At 58.7% G+C, this 21,490-nt stretch overlaps 1 long non-coding RNA gene across 1 annotated transcript in view; it reads left to right on the forward strand.

Annotated features, from left to right (window-relative positions):
- The first annotated feature begins 5,080 nt into the window (after nt 1-5,080).
- Nucleotides 5,081-21,490, forward strand: part of LOC308631325 — a 64,242-nt gene continuing 47,832 nt past the window's right edge. Inside the window, exons 1-2 of the long non-coding RNA XR_014018164.1 lie at nt 5,081-5,230; nt 13,251-13,315. This is a non-coding gene — a long non-coding RNA (uncharacterized lncRNA). The remainder of the gene's footprint in view (nt 5,231-13,250; nt 13,316-21,490) is intronic.

Raw genomic sequence — 21,490 nt, forward strand, 5'->3', positions numbered from 1 at the left:
CCTTGGGGTGGGACATTCCCTGCCTTCCCTCAAATCCCTGTTCCTCCCTGAGGAGGGACATCCCCTACCTTCCCTCAGGTACCTGATCCTCCCTGAGGTGGGACATCCCCTGCCTTCCCGCAGATCCCTGTACCTCCCTGTGGTAGGACATCCCTGCCTTCCCTCAGGTCCTTGTTCCTCCCTGGGGTAAGACATCCCTGCCTTCACTCAGGTCCCTGATCCTCCCTGAGGTGGGACATCCCTTCCTTCCCTCAGTTCCCATTTCCTCCCTGAGGTGGGACATACCTGCCTTCCCTCAGGTCCCTGTTCCTCCCTGGGGTGGGACATCCCTTGCCTTCCCTCAGGTCCGTGTTTCTCCCTGAGGTGGGACATCCCCTGCCTTCCCTCAGGTCCCTGTTCCTCCCTGATGTGGGACATCCCCTGCCTTCCCTCAGGTCCATTTTCCTCCCTCGGGTGGGACACCCCCTGCCTTCCCTCAGGTCCCTGTTCCTCCCTGAGGTGGGACATCCCCTGCCTTCCCTCAGGTCCCTGTTCCTCCCTGATGTGGGACATCCCCTGCCTTCCCTCAGGTCCGTGTTCCTCCCTGAGGTGGGACATCCCCTGCCTTCCCTCAGGTCCCTGTTCCTCACTGAGGTGGGACATCCCCTGCCTTCCCTCAGATCCCTGTTCCTCCCTGAGGTGGGACATCCCCTGCCTTCCCTCAGGTCCCTGTTCCTCCCTGAGGTGGGACATCCCCTGCCTTCCCTCAGGTCCCTGTTCCTCCCTGAGGTGGGACATCCCCTGCCTTCCCTCAGGTCCCTGTTCCTCCCTGAGGTGGGACATCCCCTGTCTTCCCTCAGGTCCCTGTTCCTCCCTGAGGTGGGACATCCCCTGCCTTCCCTCAGGTCCCTGTTCCTCCCTGAGGTGGGACATCCCCTGCCTTCCCTCAGGTCCCTGTTCCTCCCTGAGGTGGGACATCCCCTGTCTTCCCTCAGATCCCTGTTCCTCCCTGAGGTGGGACATCCCCTGTCTTCCCTCAGGTCCCTGTTCCTCCCTGAGGTGGGACATCCCTGCCTTCCCTCAGGTCCCTGTTCCTCCCTGAGGTGGGACATCCCCTGCCTTCCCTCAGGTCCGTGTTCCTCCCTGAGGTGGGACATCCCCTGTCTTCCCTCGGGTTCCGTGTTCCTCCCTGGGGTGGGACATCCCCTGTCTTCCCTCAGATCCCTGTTCCTCCCTGAGGTGGGACATCCCCTGTCTTCCCTCAGGTCCCTGTTCCTCCCTGAGGTGGGACATCCCTGCCTTCCCTCAGGTCCCTGTTCTTCCCTGAGGTGGGACATCCCCTTCCTTCCCTCAGGTCCCTGTTCTTCCTTGTGGTGGGACATCCCCTGCCTTTTCTCAGGTCCCTGATCCTTCCTTGTGTGGGACCCTCTGTGGGTGAGAGGAGACCTGCTGGTCAGGAGGGGGAGCTGCCTCTTGGCTGTAGGAGGAGGGCCCCCATCAAGTCTTGCTGGGCAGTGAGTCCCAGAGCCCAGATGAATGCCGGCCGGTGGGGGGAAGCCAGCCCGGCTATTAAGCAACAGTGTAGATCCCTTTGTTTCTCTGCTCCTTCCAAAGTGGCAAAAGATCAAGGCCCTGAAAGCTTGAATAACACAAGGGAAATGGCTTGCAGACCCTGCATCTGGAGGCCAGAGGCTCTCCTGGTTGTGGGGGAGGGAGGGGGAGGGCGGGTGTGGACCTGATTCACTCCTCCCAGGGTTCCCAGTGCAGGCCAGGTGGGCAGCACCCTTGGGTCAGACCCCTGCTGTCAGGCAATGCCCAGGGCATCTCTGCAGGTTCTGGCCTCCTCACCGGGCCCCTCTGGTCCAACGTGGTCTACTCTTGTTGGGTCCCCGATTCTGAAGTTAATGAGAATCTCTAGCAGGGTCTCAGAACCTGGCTGGTGACATGTGCAGACAAGTGTCTGTGACTATTCAGGGCCGAGGAAAGCCAGGCCCAGAGCACCAGGGTCGTGCCTCTCAGACAGGCAGCTGGGCCTTTTGGTTGGGCAGCCCACTGGTCATCCCATCTCAGCCACATCAGGGAGCCGGGCAGTGGGTCAGCTGCAGAGAGCAGAGCCCCGTGGCTGGTCTGGCCTGTAGTCTAGGGCTCCTGTGGGGGTCGGGCTGGGGCCCCCTGCTTTCTCTGCACTGCCCCTCTTGCCACCAACAGAACGCACTCAGCCTGACCAGATGATCCATGCTGGGCAGGAGCTGACTCCATCAGTGCCTGCCGGTCACTCAGTCTTGGCCCCCAGGCGAGGCCACACCGTGCTCTGGCCAGGTGGCCTTCCGTTCCCTGGCGTGCCGCCTGAGGACGCCCAGCATGCCAGAGTCGGAAGTGGGATCTGAATCCAAACCTCCCTGACACAACCCTGAGACCTCCAGAGCCCTCCTGTCCCGAGATCCCAAGCCAACGAGTGACCCAGCCAGGCCCAGGTCCTTCCCAGTGACTCTTTTCTGGCACACAGTTGGGTCCCGTCACGTCCCACCCCAGAGCCCGCGGCAGCTCCCCTGACTTGGTGGTTCTTTTGGGTCAGCGATGACAGATGACCAGGAGGCAGGAGGCTCGCGCAGACAGGCCCCAGTGGGAAAGCCACGCGGCCTGTGTCTTCCTGTTACCTGTCCAGGGTCCTGGGCTCTGTCACCTGGGCCCAGGCCTCTAGGTGGCCTTCCGCATGCCCTGTCCCGGAACCCACAGCAGAGTGGCTGCCCGGGGAGGAGGACGGAGGGAGTCCTGTGGTGGTCTCAGCAATGGCGCTGGGGCGGCCCTGGGCTGGCTGAACAGGATGGAGTGGGGCACTGGCCGCCCAGAGGGCAGCCTGGCACTCAGGGAGACAAAGCCCAGTGCACCGTGGCCTTCCTGGGAGTGCCCTGTGGTGTGCGTGGAGGGGCAGGGCGCAGGAACAGCTCCTGGGCTCGGGGAGTTCAGAGAGAGGTGGCAGCAGGCCTCGGGGCGGCGCTGGACCTGCAGCTGGAGGCACATTCCTGGCTTTTTGGATTTGAGCAGAATCCTGATTTTGTACACTTTCAGGCTGCTCTGAGGGCTGGAGGGGCTGCCTCTGCCCTGAGAGAAGGCTTTTCAGCAGGTCTGTCCTAGAGCCCAGGGGCAGAGGTGTTCCGGGGTCTGTTCTTCCCCAGTGAAGTTAGTGGAATGACCTGGAGGCCAGGCTGTCCCAGAGAGGCCTTGTTCTGGGTGACTCTGCCACCTCCCAAGCCAGGCTGTCCCAGAGAGGCCTTGTTCTGGGTGACTCTGCCACCTCCCAAGCCTTCGTTTTCTTCTCTGTCTGTGCTGCTGACCAACAGGGAGCTGCTCCCTGCCTCTCTGTGGTGGCTCTTGCTACAGCCCCCGGCAGGTCGCCGGTGACTGATGGCGGCTTCTCCAGGGACGGTGGGTGTCCTGGGCCACTGTCCATCCTGTAATTCACTTTCCTGGGAAGTGTCAATCAGCCAAACTGAGCTGAGGTGTAAGAAGTCAAAAGACAAGGGTAGTTCAGGCCTCCTCCGACCCCGGCTGCTGTGCCACGCCCCTCTCTGCGCTGGAGACTTGCTGGGGCTCCTCGTGGGAACTTGCATGGTCCCGGGCTGCATTCCGGGCTTCCCCCGTCAGGCCACAGGGGTGGCCTTGTGATGGTCTCTGCTGAGTCCTCCAGGGTCACGGACCAGTCTCTGGGTTCAGTGCCAGGGGATCTGTATCCTTACTTCTGAATTTCTTTTCCCGTCTTAATGGAGTTTGTGGCAGAAAGTCCACAGGCTTTGTTCTGCCAGATTAAACTGGAAGTCCAGCAAATTTTTAAATCACGGGAGAAGAATACAATTTAAGGAAGCTCCCAAATGAGGACACCTTAGACAGCTTGGTGGCAGAACTGTGTCTTGAAGGGCGAGGGGCTGCTTCTGCCTGCACCTCCCACCGCCTCCCTTGGTTGCTGGTTCCTCCACCCCTTCCGCCAGGAGGAGCTGCGACCTCTGAGCAGAAGACGCAGCCGCCTGCAAGAGGGGAACGCTCAGTGTGTGGTGCGACGAGCTTGGCCCGAGCTTCCCTGACGCACAACAGGTGGCTGCAGTGGCGTCTGTTCTTCCCGTGCCCCTGGGCCCTGGTCAGTGTCTGGAAGGTGCTGAGAGCATGGCAGGTCTGCTCTGTGGCTTTCCAGCTCAATGGCCCCAGGCTGTCCCGGCGTGAAAGGATGAGGGGCGTGTTGCTTCCAAGGCTCTGCTTCTTGGTCCTTGCTGGACTCCAGGGGCTGATGGCCTCCTGCCCAAGGGTAGAGGCATTCAGTCACCGCTGTCTTTGCTCTTTTCATTCCCTAGGTGGGTCTGGCAATCCCCTTGACCTCCCTCAGGAAAGCTTGCTGTCCACAGAGTCCTAACCCTTGGTGCTGTTTCACTGCTCGGTTTCTGCGTCTCCTGCACGCACGTCCTGGATGCACACGCACGTCCTGGATGCACACGCACGTCCTGGATGCACACGCTCGCTGGTCCTTCGTGAGTGTCCTAGAGCAGGCACTGGCTCGAGGGTAATGGGCTGACATGTAAATCACTTCCCCAAACAGACTGACACCTTCAACGCTGTACTGTCAAACACTTCAGTCCCCACCAATGCAGACATTCCACATGGGGACATCAGATTTACCATTTGGAAAGGTTGGCATTTCAGATAAGCAAATTGAATGTCAGATTTTGGACAATTGGTGATCTATAGGAAAACATTTACTTAAAAAGTGACATCTTTTGACTATTCCATGCCTACAATAGCCTTCAGCTGGATTAAAGGTTTAGGTATAAGAAAGGAAGACTGGACAATTCCAGAACATCAAGCAAAATGCGTTTTATTCTGGGGGGTAGAAGAGATTCTTAGGCAAGACGTGGGATAGCTGCTGTCGAGAACAGGACCAGCAGTGGGGTCTCAGGGCTTAGGCAGCACAGGCCACTGCCTCCTCACGCAGTGCAGGTCTGTGGGGCTCTGTTCCACTGGGCACCCCGGGACCTAGGCTGATGGCATCACGCAGCCCAGGGAGAGACACTGAAGGTCACATGCTGTTTTTCCTATCTTTCGACCCAGACAGGACTCCTGCCAAAGCCCACTGGCCAGAACCAGCCCTATGGCCAAGGGGCAGGGCAATCTGTCCCGATACAACACAGCATCAGGTGGAAGGTGACTTTCCTGGGAAGTGTCAATCAGCTAAACTGAGCTGAGGTGTAAGAAGTCAAGAGACAAGGTAGGAAGCCACAGAAAGATTCCAAGAACCACCTTGCAGAGCCGGAGCCCAGCCCAGGTGTTGTTGTTGGAAGGATCTTGAGTGTGTGTGACTGAGGGTGGGTGAGATGCTCTGGGGATCCCCTGGGGACTGCATGCCAAACCCGGGGTGCCAGAGAGCTGAAGGCAGGCGGAAGACGCCCTCCTGTGGGGGCAGGAGAGGCCGACTGCCCTGCTCTCCTGTTCTTCCCAGGATGGTGGTCACTGCTGCATGGAACCTGCTTGCCAGGGACTGTCCTCCCCACAGACCACACTCCGCTGGGGGGAGGTGATCCCCAGTAAGAAATGGGGGTGCAGTCACAGCAGGGAAACTAGATGCTCGGCAGCCAAAGAGGGACTAAAAGAGAGAGACTGATATCCATGGGACATTAGGCTGTGGGAACTGTCACAGAATGGGACACAGAGGCAGGGCGGGCTCTGTCTACCATAGGAGGCCAAGAGCACTGTAAGAAGGTGGATGTCATGCCTACATGGGTGTCCTAGTTAAAGGGTCCTCTGTAACCCTCAGGAGTGGGTATGACCCACAGTTCTTGGCTATGAGGCACCTACTAGGCACATCAGGGACCTTGATCGTCATGGCACGGGGTCACTCACCTCTGGCTGGGACCCATGGCTCCGAGGCCCTAGTAGCTCCGCCTGGCAGTGCAGGAGCAGAGAGCCTGCACGTGTCTCTCACAGACAAAAATGGACAGGGCAGCGCCTCGATGGACAGGGGAGGTTCCTGCATGCTGAGGACTCCAGAGCCAGCGGCCGATGGCGGGAGCAGCTGGCAGAGTGAAGGTTCTGAAGATAGGGGTTTGTTTCAGAGCCTCCTGAGAGAGGCCCCAAGGCATCTGCCTCCCTAACAAGAATGTCTGAGGGGATCTATTGGTGGAGAGCAAAGTGGCTGGTCTGGCTGGCACTGGTTTGCTTTTTTTGAAAAAAGTTCTGGGCTTCAAGACACAGTCTGTCTTCCCACATCCTGCTGTCAGGGCCTGTATGACATTTGTGCTGTCCTACTGAGAGCAGGCACGAGAGGAAAGTGTCCCACAGAAGTCCCCATTCAGCCTGGACCATGGAAAGGCAGGAACGCCAGCAAGGGAAAGAAAGGTAGCAGGGGAAACGGCACCCATCTGTGAGCAAATGCCATCAGCAGATGCAGGACCAGAGGCTCGCACAGCTCCAGGCAAAGCCGGGTAAATACTGCCACTTTTTGTTTGCCTTGAGAGTTAGCTGTCTGCAAACACATCAGGAGTCCATGGCAAAGAGCATCGCAGACGCATGTGGTGCCTCTGAGTTTATTTATTCGTCTCAATTTACTCCAGTCACACTTGAGCATGGCGTGATCATGCATCTTGCAGACTGCAGCGTGGGCTGTGTGGGGGAGGGAGCTTTTCTAGCTCCATCTAATTTAAAGCACCTTGAGCTGAGTGGTGCAGAGGAGAGGATGTGGCTAAAACAAATAAAAATCACAGCAGGATCAAAGCACACGCACAAATTCATTCCTTCTGGAAGCAGCTTCTCTGCCCCTCCCTCTCCTCGTTTCCCCTGTCATCCATCCACGTTCCAGGGGTCCTTCTGTGGCGGAGTGCCAGGAGGTCCCATCTCCCTGGTGCAGTGCGCGCCTGGTTTCCTCTCTGATTGATGGGGCGCAAGCACCGCGCGGGTCTCAGGGAGATCTGAGGCGTTCCTGATTTCATGGTGGACCCGTGAAGCGTCACATTAACCAGGGCTCTTCAGGAGCAGTTCAAAGACAATCCTAGATGTTGGCAAGGACTCGTTTGAAGCACAGAGCCAAGGGATTTCGGGATTCCACCCACAAGCTGCGCTCTGCACCCTCTCCTCAGTGCACTTCTTGGCTGGCTGCTGCTGAGTGGAGTTTCCTATGAGGCTGGCGTGGAGCTAAAGGACCTCAGGTGCCCCCGCTTCTGCCCGGCACTGTACGGGCCAGGCAGTGGGAGCTTGGAGAAGCCCCTCCTCTCCCGGGGGTTCCCACAGAAAGCGCCTCTGGCCTGGATGCGTGACTGCTCAGAGCTCTGGTGGCCATGATGGCTCCAGTGAGATGAGGCCCACCAGGGGGCAGCCTGAGCCGCAGAGTCAGGAGCTGGGCGGGGTTCGCTGCCAGTTCTGCCTTTCCCACCCCACAGCCCGCCCTCACCTGCCTGTCATGATTCTCCTTGCAAAGGCCAGCAGCAGCCCGGGCCCACTCATGGCTCTCACTCCAACAAGGAGAGGGTCCCTCTACCGTGCCGGCCAGTATCTAATCTCAGGGCAGGACTTCTGCCTGCCTGGCCACATGCCCAGCCTCAGACCCATCACTGTGCATGGAAAGAGGGGGTTCCATGACCAGCTAGCTAGGCTGGGGCCCATGCTCCCCTCAAGCCTGGTGGGGTGGCAGGCTGTGATTGACAGTGGCAGCAAAACTCTGAGTGTTTTTTTTTAAGAGAGAGAGAGAATTTTAATATTTATTTTTTAGTTTTTGGCGACACAGCATCTTTGTTGGTATGTTGTGCTGAGGATCGAACCCGGGCCGCACGCATGCCAGGCGAGCGGCTACTGCTTGAGCCACATCCCCAGCCCCTGAGTGGTTTTTTTTTTTTGTGTGTGTGGGTGTGTGTGTGCGCGCGCCTGCTCCTCTGGTTAAGGGACGGTCTCTGGGCAGAAATTCAGCATTCCCAAGCATTTGGAGGGTTGTTTACTACAGCCTTGTCCAGTGGTGGGCACAGAAGTGTGTTGGGTTGATCCTGACTTCACAGAGGTGCGGTCTCCTCTTGTCTGAATTCCTCGGACGGATAGGGATGGGAGGTTTCCACCCTCACTGGACCCAGAGCCCTTCATTTCCTATGGAACACTTGAAAGAAAGCAAGGCTTCAGGATAAACACGCTATTGGAACTGGTCAAACTCTTTCTTCCTTTGCATGGGAAAAGGTGAGGTCATCTGGCTGAGGATCCAGGAACCTCCCCAGCACCCAGTCTCACCCCGAGCTGTGTTCTCTCTGCTGCTCTATCCCTGCAGCTGGGGATCCCATCCCCCACCCCAGCCCACCTGTGGCTGGGCTGACTACCTGACCATGCACCTGGGGCCACGCCAGGCCTGTCAGGGCCTCTCAGTGCATGCTCAAGCACCGTGGAGTCTCGGAGGCCATGTGTCGAAGGTGGCATGAGCCACACAGCCTCTCCTCCTTTCTAGAAAGCACCGTCTGATGACGGGTTTTGTTTATTGGGTTTCCTGCACCATTGTGCCACCAGCAATGACAAAGCCAGGAGCTTAGGGGTCACTCAATAAAGACTGGCAAATGTCTTCTGAATAAACATTATAATGTTAGTGAGATAAAATCGCAACAGCTTAACTAAAATGATCAAAAAATTTTCAGAGAACTCTAACCAAATACAGGCCAATGGGTTTCAGTTCTCGCGACTAAAAGGCTCAGGGGTCACTCCAGGTAAACTGCACAAAATAACCACCCAAGAGACACAAATACCTTTTTCTTTGGGGTCACTGTGACAGCTGCTCTGACCTTAAGGGTCCGCAGGAAGAGAGAGAGAGAGAGAGAGAGAGAGAGAGAGAGCACGTGCTGACCCCTTTTATTGAGAAGAAGCTATTCAAATGAGGCAAGGGTTAGGTTTCAGGGGGCTGAGTCTATCTTCATGATGTCCACTGTCAGCAGGTTGACTGACACCTGGGTAGGCCACACCCAAGGGCACAATGGGGGGCAAGAGAAGGGGACACACACAAGGCACTTCCATGGAAGATTCCATCCTAAACAGGGCAAGGGGTTATATTACAAAGGAACAGGTGAGCGTAGCTTCACCATGGGGCTGTAGCAAGACACACCCGTGCACGAGACACTGACCCTCGCATCCCAGAAGGGTGGGGAACCCAAGAAGGTCGGCTGGCTGTTGCTGAGTAGTTTCCCATGAGGCCCGGGACACCCCGCAGTCACATTTCTGCCACATTTCTGTGACTGAGCGCCTCAGCACCCAGTGGGGAGTGTGACCCAGTCACGTGCGAGGTTGGCCTCCCACAAATGGGCAGGTGGGAGCCTGTGGGGTGGTGCTGGTTGTCCATGCGGCCCTGTTGAAGCACGTAGGTTCAGAAACACTGGCTAAACAGCCCATCAGTGACTCCAGCTGAGACAGGAAGGACTGCATTCTTCCAAGGTCCATGAAAGGTCAGAAAGGAGGAAGAGTCGGCTCTACAGCAGCACCTGAGATGACCATCCAGGGGGCTCCTAGGAAGCTCGCAACACAGGTCTAAGTCAGACCCAAGGCCAAATGCTTCCTTTGTGACTGTAAATGTAAATGGAGTAAATTCACCCGTTTTAGGAAAAAGACTCCCAAGAGCACCTAAGCAAAGCGCATTTGTATATTACCTCTGAGAAAATACAAAAGTAAAGTAGGACGTGATGTTAACATTGAAGACCACTTCCACAAGAACACCCAACCGCAGGAAGAGGGCTCTCCTGCTGATGGACCTTCTGGCTTCCCTGTCCCAAGGCTGGGCAGGTGCTCTGGCTAATGTGGGCCACCCCACCTGCAGACAGTCTGCCCCCCCCCCCCCGATTTCTCAGCAGATCTGCCACCCATGAGGGTATGAGTAAGGGAAAGACTCAGACTGATCCACAAGGCCCACGGGACCCTGCGTGTGAAGGGACGCCTATCAGGTGGAGGAGGTGGCCGTGCTCCACAGCAGGGCTAATGCTGGGTGTGGCACGGACCAGGCCCTGACACCAGGGAGGAAGATGAAAATAAAACTGAACAAAGTAGGAGTGGACAGAAGCCGACTTCTCGGGAAATCAAAACAGTCATCTTATGGGAAAAGAGAAAAATCAGCAATGACAAAATATTTAGGAAAGAATGAAAACAAACCTTGGACTAAACCGAGAAATTAAACTCATAATTTAAAAATTTACAAAGGAAATTAAGAGATTATTTAAAAGAGGAGGTAGAGGCCAGAGATGCTGGGGACTGCGAGGTTCTGGGACTGGGCCGGGCCCTTGGGTGGGCGTGTGGGTCCCCAGACTCACCCCCATCACTCTCCCCCTCGGGGACCAGACCTACGGCTCCCCTGCTCCCCGACTCTGGGCAGGTTGCAGTTGGAGTGAAAGCAGGAGGCGGGCAGGGTGGGCGAGGCCACCTGGCTCCCCCTGGTCCGCACTGCCCTCCGACTTCTGCTTGCACCGTGAGCTTCGTCCCCCCGCGGCCCCTCCCCTGAGGTCGTGGCTCTTCTTGGCTGGCACAGCCCAGAGCACTCAGGTGCTGTTCCAGGGAGGGGTGCTCCCGGCCGCAGGGAGTGGGCAGCCCGTGACCCCCGAAGTCAGTGCTTCAGGGAGGCCACCTGCCTGCGCTGGGCACAGCTCTCGGTGCATGGCCCACGCCCTGACTGACCACGGCGAGGCCTGAAGACTCGGCCGCCCACCGTGGACTGCTGCTCTGGGTCCTGCGGCTCTGGCGCTCCTAAGGCCTTGCAGTGCGGTCAGCACTCCATGCCTCCCCTCTCCCATTTCCTGGGTGTGCTCCCTCTGAGGGTCGGGCACCCGACCTCTGGTGGCAGCTTCAGTTTCTAACGCACTCCCCTCAGCAGCGGGCTGCTCTCTCCTGGCCCCTAACTGTGAGGCGTTTGCTCTCTCCAGGCTCCGCACGTGGGGTGCTGGCTGGACTGCTGCCTCAGGTCCCCTAGGCCCTCATACCCTCTCCTTTTAGGACTGAGGTGGCGCCTCCTGACTGTTGGCCCCAGCTGCGGTACTCTTATTGGTTGCTGTAAGCATTCTGCTTTTATTTTTTGTAGAGTTCCTTAAAACAATGCTTCCTGAATCCATCCGACTGCTCCTCTGCTACTGCCAGACCCTGCCTGCGACAGTGTGAAACATACCCTAACTGGCCCCCAGGAGCAGGGCAGACAAGGGGCCACCTCTACTGGCCCTGCACTGTCCACATAGGCCGCCTGGGACCTGTGGAACCGGGGAGGGGGCCTTCTGGTGTTGGGGAAATGGCCGTCATTGAGGCTGCCCCCACTGGGCCGTGGCGGCAGGTTCTTTATGGACCATGGTCCTCAGGCAGATTTGGCTCAGGGGGGCCCAGGGAAGAGGGCCTGCGGAGTCGTGTGGGAGGAGGGCAGCAGGGTCGGGGGTGAGGGGTCCCCAGCTCTTGCTGTGTTGGCTGTGCTCTGAGCAGGCGCATGGCTGAGGTCCAGCCTGGGCCTGTGGCAAGTGAAGGCCCTTCTCTGGGCTACGGTGTTCATGCCGGCGGTGCTGGGCCAGGGGCCCAGGTGCTCAATGGCAGGGAGGCCAAGGCGCCTGTGTCCCCCTCAGGCCCCCTCCTCCAAGGCAGATGCTGTCTGGCTGTAGGGACAGGCCCTGGAGGGCAGGCTGGCCCTCGACCGCAGGGGCCTGTAGGAGGCGAGCTGCCCCAAACCAGGGAGCGGGGTCACAGCTGGTCCTGGTTTGTCCAGGGCTTGTTGGTTTTAAAACTGAAAGCCCTGCATTTGGGGGTCTAGTGGGGTTGGAGGTGCCGTTGGGCGCTGAGCTGTACCTGCAAAAGCAGAAGGTCAGGCTGGAAGGGCAGGTTGGGGTGGTCATGGAGGGCCTCCTGATTAACTCGACTTCGTTACGTGTCAAGTAAACCAAGCTTGGAGTTGCCTGTGTGGCTTGGCAGAATCACACGGAGCTGCTCACATTTGCGGCCACCAGCGTCATGCACTTCCTACCTCGTCATCTGGGCCAGCATGGCCTGGTGGAAGGGCTGTCCTGGGGCCCGGGAGCCAGGCTGGTGACGGCTCAGCTCCCACACTCCATGAGAACAGGGGCTGGGCCACACCTCCCTGGACCTTGATGTGCTCCTTATAACATGGGCACTGGATTCTTCTCTCCCAGGCCCTGTCCTGACCAGTGTCACGAAGCCCTTGACTAGCCACAACCAGGTCACCCAGCCTTCACCTACTGCTTGACAGGGCTCTGTCCCCTTGGTGGGGGGCCAGGGCTGCAGGAGTGGCTGGGCCTGGCGGAGGGGGCCCGGCTGCTCCCGCGGGTTTCCTTCTTTGCTTCCGAGGTGATTCCTGGACCTTGATCTGGGAGTAGTTCCCTCTCCTGTCCCAGTTCAGCCCACGGGGGTTCTCTCCGTGTCCCTGCCCTCCTCAGGGAGGGGGATCCTGGGACGCTTTCCTGCCCTGTCCAGGGCTGATCTCCTGTATCGGCAGCAGGTCCCTCCAGACCCCTGCCCCCACAGGCTCCCTCCTCCCAGGACCTGTCCTCAGGGGCCTGTTATCTTCCTCCAGAGCTGCTAAACTACAGCAGAAAATGTTAAGGATCCTGGGAATAAGGCAGGGTGAAGCTAGGTGCCACTGGACTTCAGAGGGTCTCATAGGATCTCCTCTGATTTCTAGTTAAGAACAGGAGGCTTAAATCATCTTGAGTTTTACCCACTGGGGGAGGATTTCCCCTGGGTCTGGATGCTTCACAACTAGATCTGCCTCACTCTGCCCCTTCCATTTCCTGGATCCACAAAAAAGTAGGTGACCTGGCTGGCTGGGCCAGGCCACTTGAGACCCTTGTTCTGAGGGCTGAGCCCAATGCGGAGGGCCTAAAGCCTACCAATCCCACCTCTGCCCAGCCACAGACACAGGAGACCAGGGCACAAGAGGGACCTCAGGCCAGTACCAGTCATGGCTGATCATGGCTCAGGCCACTGCCGGGCTCCGAGGAATGGCGCTCCATGCTTGTCCTAGCTGCGCTGAGCAGAGGCCATGAGAACTTGGCGCCCAGCCAGGGACCCAAAGCCAACCAGTTCAGAACCCTGGGGCAGGGCTGGGTCAGTGCTGCCGGGGGGAGCTGGGCTCAGGACACGCTTTCTGGTGCTTAAATCCATTTCGCTAAGTGCTTTGGGCTTTATATGCTCTGGGACTCCCAGTCCGGGAAGAAAGCTTTTAATAAGTCATTATGAAAACCATTTGCCTTTCGACTGTTTGCATATATGACTCCTGAAATATCTCCTTCCTCATTCTCCAGGATATTGATGTTCAGCAGTGCTCTCTCCCCGTCCAGGCCCATCAGCCCCGTCGTAAAGCTGCCCGGTGAGTTCGCGTCCGTTCTCGCAGGCATGGAGGGCTGCGTGGGGCCCCTCCTCCAAGTTGGGCCCACCCGGGAGGGGAGAGCGTTTCTGTCCCGCTGCCAAGCCCAGAGGCTGGGAGCTGTAAGTCTCCGTGGCAGTCGCAGGAGCCTTCCTGGAATGACCGTGTTTCCCGGGCAGAGCGGCTGGGCTTCGGCTCCCGCCGTGCTTCCTGGGCCAGGAGGCAGTGTCTGCAGACCTCAGGAGTCAGGTCGGTCCCAGGAGTCCCTGCAGGGGCTCTCCTGGTGGCCCGGCCCCAGCAGCCCTCTTGTGGAGGCCTCAGACTGGGCCCAAGGAAGAAGGCCCCTGAGGGGCCCCCGTTCAGAAGTCCTCAGACTCTCAGGACAGCCACAGCAGGGCGTCACACCAGCGTGGGGCACTATGAGACTGCCCAGATTACACCCCCGGGTGTCAGTGTCCTTGTAACCCCACTCCCTGTCTTTAGGGTAAGAAGCAGAGGTGCGGGGAAGTCGGGTCCTGTGGCTGCCACGCACTGCAGCCACTGACTCCAGGGCAGACCCTGGGCCCTGTGGGGTTCTTGCTGGGGCCGCTGGGGACATGGAAGCGACTGGCAGCTAGATGGGGCTGGACCAGAAGAGGAGGAAGAGGGTGGGCAGCAGTGGCCACGGTGGTCCAGGAACTGTGGACAGACTGGACAGCGGGGTTGGGAGGGGCTCATGCTGGAGACACGAGATCGTAGGGCCAGAGGGCAGCGCGGGAAGAGGGTCTCATTTAAGGGCCACCAAGAGGGGAAGCCAGGGCCACGGCTGGGTGTGGGAGACCCCACCCCTCCTGGCTCCACAGGTTGGTCTGGAGCCTTCTGTGGGTGGATCCCACGCCTGTCCTCTTTTCCTACTGTGAAAATCACTGGGCCGTTTAGAAACTTAGGCAATACAGCAGAGCGTAAAGGCTCAAGACACCTCTTGGGCTGACTGGCAGCCTCTGCCTTCCCTCCGTGGGCTGCTGGTGAGTCCGCCATTTTTCCTGTTGCAGCTAGGCATTGGGTGGTGGCAGCTCTTCCTGACCGAGTTGCCCTTCTCTTCTGATTGTCATGTGCTTAGGTTCATATCAGAGGTGCAGACGCAGTCACGTGTTTTTTTTTTTTTTTTTTTTGCATTCACATTTGAAGTAAGAATTTTCTTTGTTTCTTGTTTTCGTACTTTAAACAATCTTCCTTATTGTGAAGTCAGTGAAATATTCAAATATATTTTCTTTAAAACATTTCATGGTTTCTTTCTTTTTTTGGTACTGGGGATTGAACCCAGGGGCCCTTAACCACTGAGCCACATCCCAGCCCTCTTTTGTATTTCATTTAGAGACAGGGTCTCACTGAGTTGCTTAGGGCCTCGCTAAGTTGCTGAGGCTGGCTCTGAACTCACAACCCTCCTGCCTCTGCCTCCCGAGCTGCTGGGATTCTAGGCGTGTGCCCCTGACTGAGCCTCGCTTTCCTTTTCTTTTTCTTTTTGTGGTCAGCTTCTCAGTCTACTTTGGGATATGGTTTCGAGTGAAGTTTTTCCACTGGCTCCGGTGGTCTGAAGGCTTCCTTGGTGTATGGGGTTGTGGCCTGCAGGTCTCCAGGGGGCCTGTGCCCCTCACAGTCTGTTAATCTCAGCACACTCAGTTCCTGTTCTGATTGGCAGCTTCTCACTTGTCTTGACGGCCCCCAGGACCAGTGACCTCAGGCCTCTCCTCAACCTGCTTTAGTTATTCCTGTCCCTTTCTTCCTTTGGGTCATCCTTAGAAACACCTAGTGGCATGTTGAGGTGGCACGAGACTCATAACAATAGGGCAAGCTCCTCCCAGCAGCGGCCCCAGGAGCGGGTCTCGCTGGGGTTCTCTCCCCCGAAACTTGCTGAATCAGGATTTGCTTGCTGTGACATCTTCCCCGAGAGCCGTGGGCCTGTCGAGTGTGAGGCGAGTTCCACTGTGTCTGTGTCCTGAGACACAGCTTGGGGCAGGGCTTGCCGTGGGACTCCCCCGCCCCTGTCACTGGGATCCGTGGCCTGGGGGTCCTGGGCGCCAGGGATCCAGGCTGCGTGCTGCTGAGCCTAGGCCTGGGAGGGGGCTGGTCCTGTGGGGTGGGGGCCTGGGCACCTGCAGTCGAGGGCCACTCTGCCTCTAGGAATTCAGCTGCTGTGTGGAATTTCGCTGCACAGACGGTGCTGCTTAGCCAGGTTGGGGAGCTCAGCCTCCAGCCAGCGGTAAGATGGAGCCCTCGGCCTCAGCCAGAAGCCATTTGAAATCTGGGAATTTTTCTGGCAGCCTCAGCCTCCAGGCACGTGGGTGGCCTCAGGATCCCTTACTCATAAAACCCCATCGGGGTTTAACTCTTCCAATGGGAAGGAGAAGGTGTGAGTGGTGGTGACCCAGAGCGCCTCTTACAACCCGCTGTTGGACAGTCTCATCTTCTTAAGGAAGCAGGTCCCAGCAAGCCACATGGACCGTCTGGACAGGTCACCCAGCACCACCTTTGAAGTAGGTGGAGAAATGCCTTCTCCTCCCAGAGGCAGAAAATGGGGAATGCTCTTTGATGGTGGCTTCCGAGGCTCCCAAGTATGTCTGCTGGGGCAGAGGCAGCAGCTGCTCCCATCTCCCCTGCTGCCCAGGCCACCCATGCATCTGGAGTGTCCCCGGGGGCAGAGTGCATCTCAAGCCTCTGAGGCCCCAGACGTGAGGCTGGCAGCCACCATGGTCTTTGGTGGGTCTTGCTGTTGAAGGGAAATAGACTTTTCTTTCTTGTCCTTCGACCTTTACTGATAGTAATTGGCTGTTGCCTCTAATGATTTCTCCACAGAAATGGAAATAGCAGCCCTGAGTCTTAAAACAATGTCCTTTGATCTAAAAGTTTCAGGAAATAAAACACCTTTGCAGTTGTGGAATCCAGAGTGGGATGTGTTTCCACGAGTCCCCCAGCCTGCTGCTGCCCACGGGTGGCGTCCTCTGCAGGGCGCAGTGGGGCCCTCTGTGCGGTAGGCTTCCTGCCTGCCTGCAGACGTCTGTGGGACTCCAGGGGCGCCATCCCAGGACTCAAGTCCGCACCTGCCACGTGACGGACATCTGTGTGATGCGTGGACACTGTCAGATTCAGCCCTGTAAGGCTGGCAGGGGCAGGGGCAGCTCCCAGGGCTGCCTGCTTCTGGCTGGTTGTGCGTGGCACTGTGTTCTCAGAAGAGGGCATCCTGTACGGGCTGCCCCTGCCCCAGGCCTGCCGCCTGGCCACTTTGCTAGTCAGGCTGAGCTGTGTCTCCACCCCCAGGCATGTACCGAGTTGGGCCTGTACTTGGAGAGTCTTTAAAGTTGGACCAGGTGTTGAGGTAGGGTCTCAACAGGAGAGGAGGACACAGACCCAGAGAGACGACCCACTGGGGCAGAAGAGGGCACTCACCAGCCCTCGGGAAGCCTCGGGAGGAGCCAGCCCTGTGGCCCTTGACCTTGGGCTTCGTCTGTGTTGTCCGAGTCGCCTTGTGGACAGGCAGCCCAGGCTGACTGGTGCTTTGCCAGAAAGACTTTCATCTTTCTGCATAAGACAAAGCATCTGTGGGCACGGCCTGAGCCCTGGCAGCACCGGAGCGGTGGAGTGTGTTTAGAGAGTTGCTGGGTTACTGAGCGGCCTCCAGATCAGAGGCCCAGGTCTGCCACCTGTGGGCCCGCTTGGTGCCCTCGGAGGTGCTGATGTCTGGGGTTCAGCCAGGCTCTGGGGCTTTGCCAGCCTCCTGGTCTGGGCTCCTGGGTCTCCATCGAGGACCCTGCTCAGTGCTCGTCCTGGAGGCAGGACCTCCCTGGGCAGCCTGCGGGGTAGGGGGCTCTGCGAGCCAGCGGGTGAACAGCCTGGTGGGCAGGGGGCTCATGTCCTGTGCTGTGGGAACAACATCCTCAAGCCACACATGCAAAGCTTTTTTTTTTGAGAGAGAGAGAATTTTAATATTTATTTTTTAGTTTTCGGCGGACACAACATTTTTGTTTGTATGTGGTGCTGAGGATCGAACCTGGGCTGCACGCATGCCAGGCGAGCGCGCTACCGCTTTGAGCCACATCCCCAGCCCCCATGCAAAGCTTTTTAAAACCTATTTTTTATGGGTGTCTCCATTTGTGAAAACATTCATCGTGCTCTCACTGAGGATCCACTTTTCTGCGTGTGTGTCACACTTCAGTAAAATGTTTAAAAAGCAATTATTGGTTCCCCATAACCTGGTTGCTTTCTGGAATCCAGGATCCTTGGAGGCTGAGTCAGAAACCTACCCAGCGTTCTCCAGATCAACCTGGGTGTTGACACTCTGCTAAGCGAGGACTCTTCCACCTGTATCCCTGGCTGGGTCCAGAGGCTGCTGCAGCTTGGGGCTTCGCCTGTGTGGCCAGTGTCTGGCCACTCCTGGGTCTCGCTGGCCTCTGCATGGTCGTGGCCAGTTGGCACCACCTGGCTGGGCTCTGATCACCCCTGTCTTGGGCCCTCCCGGGACCTGGGTGGCAGAGGCTTCACACTAGATGCGCAGCAGAAGTCCAGCAGCTCAGCCTGGCCAGTGGGGAAGGAGAGCCTGCAGCACAGTGAGACGGTGTGGGCAGCTGCGTGGCCCACGGGGTTCCACCCTCAGGACCCCAGGCACTAGCCTCTCCATGCTAGGTGTTGTCTGGGCCTGTGGCTGGGACCTGGGAACGCATGACCTCTGCTGACCACGCAGCCTCCTGAAGCCGGGGGCTGCCTCTCCCTGTGCTGGTGGCCCTGCTGGCATGGACACAGGCCCAGCACCTTCTCAAGGCCCCCATGCACGCAGGGGGGCTTTCAGTCAGTGGCCCACACACTAAAGACGCTGCCCTCAGTGACCCCTAGCTGTCCTCTAGTCTGTCCCAGGCCCTGGCTGTCTCGCTAATGGCAAGGTGAGGAACCCCACTGGGCCGTGGAGACAAGGGATTGGCCCTCCTTTCTCCCAGGGCTCTGTGGTCCTGAGGCTCCATCTGTGTGGCCACCTGGGTATTCCAGTGGCCCTGACAGCTGTGGTCAGCTGGGCGACGGGCCCCAGTACCGACTCTTTCTCCCCACCGTCATCCCTCTGGGCTCTGCTGGCTGCTCCTCTTGGGGTCGTGTTCCTCAACACGGGCCAGCCCGGGGAGCTGCGGACTGGCCAGCCCGGGGAGCTGCGGACTGTCGGCAGCCACCTGAGCAGCAGCAGCTCTGAGCCCGCAGGCTGCCTGTGCCCAGTTCCCTGCCATCCCACAGCGCGGCGGGTCCCTGGGCTCTCTGGCTCACCTGGAAACAGCCGGGGCGGCGGTGGCTCCCTTTTCAGCCTTCCCAGCCTCCAAGGGCTGGGCTCCGCCCCTCCTGGATCTAACAGGCCGGTGGGGAGGGCCAGCAGGGCCAGGAGCCCCTGCCCGTGGGTGCGGGCAGACAGTGTGGGCTCAGGCCCTCACACAGACCTTGTTTGGGCATCTCCCTTTTTTTTAACCTTCCATCTTTATTAAGTTAGTTACAAAATCGACATACTCTCCATGATTTTTACAAAGTAGCATTGTTGAAATAAAACAGACTTTGGGGCCAGAACACTTGAAATGTAATCATTTTCCTACTTGCTGAGTCGACTGGTACAAGTTACCTGGCCTCTCTGAGCCTGTCTCCGCACTTGTAAAAGGAGGAGACAACACCTGCCTCATGACATAGCTCATGAATGGTGACAGTCACTGGGGCCACTGGCAGTGTGGGGCAGAGGTTGGGGCCTAAGGACAAGTACTGGGTTCTTTCCGACTCTTTAAGGAATCTACTGAACACAGCCCGGCGGCCCCCACTTCCACGGGCAGCGCAGTTGTAAAACTCGCTTTCTGGAGAAGTAAGAATTATGGGCCACGACATTAATTTAAAAGCTTTTAAGGAGCCATTCACCTGTGAAAGTGCTCCCCAGGTGGCGGCCTTCCTGAGGAGGGCAGCGGGCTTTAAAGGGCTTAATTACCGCTTCTGGCCAGGGCTGCAGGGGCCCCGGCGGGGGCACCCGCTGGGTTGACGGCGGGGGCTTTGCTTAAAAATAACCCCTGCGCTTGGCCTCCGCTGCTGCCGGTCCCGCCAAGAACAAGCGCCAGAACCCGCGGCAGGCCCGGCCCCGTGTCTCTGCGGCCTCGGCGCCTTCCGCCCTCTGAGGCTGCACACCTTGCTGGGTGGCCGCCAGCCCCGCCGCCCACCCAGCGTGCTGCCCGTGAACTTGGGCTGAACTGCCGCTCAGGAGGCCGCAGCCCACAGAGGCCGGGAAGAGGGCGGCCGGAGGGCAGCGGGCACAGCCGGGGGACAGGCCACGGGACCGCCAGCTCTGGGCGGCAGTCAAGGCCGTCCTGGCTGGAGAGGGACAGCACCCTGGGCTGGCTGTGCGGCCCCCACAGCCCCCGCGTCTTGCCCGGCTGGCGCTGGTCCTGATCTGATGCTGTGGTTCTCGCGGGCTCTGGTCCATGGCCTGCTGGCCGCCAGGAGAGGACAGCAGACACACCTGTGCCTGTGTGGTGCCCCAGGCCTACCCAGAGCCGGGAGCCGTGGGCCCTGTGGCACCCGGAGGCTGGTGACCGCATGTTGGCGGGGGTCTGCTGCTGCTCCTCTTCTTACCCACTTGGGCCCAAGGAAGGCAGCCTTTTGGCTCCTGGAAATAGGAACCCCACGTGCTTTTGGAAGTGCTAGATTTCTCCCTCTTGAAAAGCCCCCTCCCCCACTCTCGAGACTTCAGGTGTCCTGAGGTCTGGTGGTGGGGACGTTGTGTGAGTTTTCCCTGTGACTGTCATCGGTCCCTGCCTCTTCTGCTGCAGTGGGATTGCTGTTAAGGGCACCCAGAGGTGAGGGCCGGCTGGTCTGGCTCCCAGCACAGGCCACCTCCAGGCCTAGTTCAGGTCTCCGGTACCCACTCCTCGTCCTTCTCCACGTTGCTCTAAGGACTCGGGGCCCAGCGGCAGCCCTCCAGCCCTTTCCCTACACCTCCTGTAGCCGGCAGGGTTTCCTTTCCGTCCCTGGCTTCACTTTTATTTTGAAAACTTCAAACAGCCAAGAGTTGGGCACTGGAGCTGTGGAGCCTGGGCTGACCAGCGGTTCCCCTGGGGGGCAGGTGACTCTTCAGTCCCACAGCAGGGACGTGCCCTCCACACCTTCTCCCCAGGACATCTTCTTTCAGGTCAGGGCCCCCGTGTCAAGGAGAACCATAATATCCACTGAAAGGGGACCAAGGCAGGGACCCATGACAGTCCCCAGAAGGGAGAAGGGGACCTCAGCTCTGCCCTGCAGTTACTGGCTTTCACCATAGAAAGAGTGTCAGGACCTGTCAGAAGGGGCCCAAGCACAGATTTAGGAGAGCCGGAGGGGTCTTCAGGCCAGCAGGACCGAGCAGGACACGTGCAGAGGGAGGTGGGTTTTGGGGTCCCAGGCTCTTCCCTTAAGGGAACTTTGTAAGAGGTGACGTGAGAGGTGCTGTGGGTACGTCAGCTGGCCAGCTCCACTCTGCTAACCACAGGGGTCACGGCGGGCTGGCTCTTTCAGGGTCTCTAGGTCGCCGTCACCCAGTCATCGTGAGTCCCCAAGGACACCTGCCTCTGCCGTGTCATCTAAGGGAGACTCCGGGGGAGCTGCGCTGCTCAGGGGTCGGCCACCCAGCTCGCCTGCTCCCAGGCCTGGAGGGGGCCGGGCTGGGAGCTGAGGGACGCTGGTGGAGCTTGTGGATCCAGAGCCGCGGTTCCTGTCCCTTCCCTGCCTCCTGGTCACCCGTCCCATTCTGCTGTCCTGTGGAGGTGACTTCAGCACACTGTGCAGCTACCACAGGAGGAGGGGGCGCAGCCGCGGCGGGTCTCCCCACCACACGGAGGCCTGGCAGAGACGCCACCCCAGGTCCAGGGAGAACCCCAGGGTCTCCACTCCAGCCTGGGACTTTCTGGGACCCTCGCTCTGACGAAGGGTTTCGCCGTCTTCCTCCTTTCTTCTCAGATTTATCGTCTCGGGGACCCTCAGCCTCAGTGCCCTCAAGTCCTGTCTGTCCATAAACCTCCTCCCCATGCAGGGAGCCATCAGTGTTCTCCCTTTAGGTGGCTGCTGGCCTGGGGCTCAGGGCAGGTGGTGGCGAGCGTTTTGTAGATGACACCCGCCCGCCTGTCAGTGAGCCCTGCGGTGGCTGCAGTATGACACTCACTTGTC

Source organism: Spermophilus citellus, assembly GCF_964194105.1.
Source record: "Spermophilus citellus genome assembly, chromosome: 11".
NCBI classification, from domain to species: Eukaryota; Metazoa; Chordata; class Mammalia; order Rodentia; family Sciuridae; genus Spermophilus; species Spermophilus citellus.